This window comes from Erithacus rubecula, assembly GCF_903797595.1.
Source record: "Erithacus rubecula genome assembly, contig: scaffold_320_arrow_ctg1, whole genome shotgun sequence".
Lineage (NCBI taxonomy): Eukaryota > Metazoa > Chordata > Aves > Passeriformes > Muscicapidae > Erithacus > Erithacus rubecula.
The window spans coordinates 12,091-14,105 of record NW_027636010.1 but is presented as its reverse complement, the minus strand read 5'-3'; positions in this window follow the sequence as shown (position 1 = coordinate 14,105).

Below are 2,015 nucleotides of genomic sequence, written 5' to 3'. Positions count from 1 at the left end.
ATGTCACTGGTCACTGGTCACTCCTTGGTTCCATGTGGCCCTGCTGTGTCACCACAGCCCCTTGGTTCCAGGAGTTTCTGTGTTGTCAGTAATGGTTCTTTTGTTCCAATGAGGCGCTGCTATGTCACACTGGACCATGGGTTCCATGAAGTTCTCCAGTATCACAGTGGCCCCTTGGATCCATGAGGTCCCACAGTGTCACCATGGTCTCCTTGGATCTGCATTGTCACAATGGACCATTGGTTCCCTGTGGCATTGCTGTGTCACAATGGTCTCTTTGATTCTCTAATTCCCCTCAGTGTCACAATGGAGCCTTGTTTCTGTGAGGCTCTAAACTGTCACAATTGTCGCCTTTCCATGAAGACAGTTGGTTCCATGAGGATACAAAAGCTTTGCACAGACATTGAGCAACAACTTCTTAACACACCTGGGGAAAACTGTCTGCATTCAAGAGAGAGGTTCAAGGTGATGATGGCACAATCAATTTCCATCTGCAACAGAGATCGAGGGAAAGGATGGGGACAGAGAATTCAGTTGGAAGACTCAGAGAATTCTGCTTACAGAGATAATTCATGGTTATACTGTAGCTTGTAGAAAGGTGATATCATTCCAGGCAGCCTGTATTGAGCATTTGTCTCCTGAGTGGAGTTTGTTGTTTAGGCTTTTCCCTGGCCGGCTGCACACGCCCATCTCTCTGTGCCCCCAGCATTTCTCAGCCCAGCATTGCTGTGCCCTCCCTGGGCTCCCTGCACCCAGCGCTGCCGGCTCCTGGCACACAGAGCCATGGCATGGCCCAGCCTCAGCTGGGACACCTGGGCCACCAACATTCTGCCCTGGCAGGGACTTTGCTGCTTCCTCACCTCCAGGCTGAACCTTCCAGGCTGCACTTTGGGGAGGTTTCCTTCTCTTCCCGCTCCCCAGGAAAGCTCTGTGTCCTGCTGTTCACAAAGAGAGAAGGGCTGGTGGGAGATGCGGTGGTCAGAATCTGTTTGGGGTACAATGACCACAAAATTTTGGGTTTTTCCATATTCTGTGGAAGAAAGAGAGGCATCAACAAAACTTCTACACTGGACTTAGAGTGCATAGCCTTTGGGCTATTCAGGATGCAGATTTGGGGATAACTGAATCAGATACTGCTTTTGTGTAAGAGTCAGTCCAAAGTTTTCTCTGATCTGCCTCAAGACCATCATCAGAGACTGAGACCCCAGGATGCCACCCCTCCCTCTGGACCTGTGTGGGAGCCCAGGGCATACCCCTGGCCTCCTTGGGGGTCTCAAAACCCCCCTGGCAAGGGTCTGAAAGACCTCTGAGTGAGACCCTGGTGTCACAGGTGCTGAATTCTAACCCCTGGGGGAAGTTGTCAGCACAAAGAGAATGGAAACAAGCTACCAAAATTAGTAAAGTGTAAATTAGACCTTCAGAACGTAGATAAATAGGTTTTTTGGAACATTTATGATAAGGGACATGTGGCCAAGATGGAGAATTTGAGAGGTGGACACCTTTTCCTCCTTCTTCTCACTGTCATCCATATTGGGTGACACGTTGGCACTCTTGGATTGGATGGGGTCAGGGTTGGACCATTTAATAAAATTGTATTGTATTGGTAAAATTTTGTAAACATGTAATACGTAGTACAAACTATATAAGATAAGCCCTGCCTTCACCAGGCAGATTCCACCATGGATGCCAGGCTGAGCAGACCCTGCTGGCCAGGCAAAAAGTCCCTGAAATATGAAACAATAAACAACCCTCGGAAAAAGAGAAAACCATCTCCAGCAATCTCTCTTCAGCTGCTTCAGAGAAAACCAGGGTTTGAACCACCTTCGTGTCCCTCTGGGGTGATCTCGGGGCAAAGGAGAAGCCCCAGACTGGGACATTTCTGGGTAAGAAATTTTGGGAATTTTGGAATTTTTGGGATTTCTGGGTCAGGAATTTTGGGAATTTTGGGAATTTTGGAATTTTGGGGATCTCTGGGTCAGGAATTTTGGGAATTTTTAGATTTCTGGGTCAGGAAT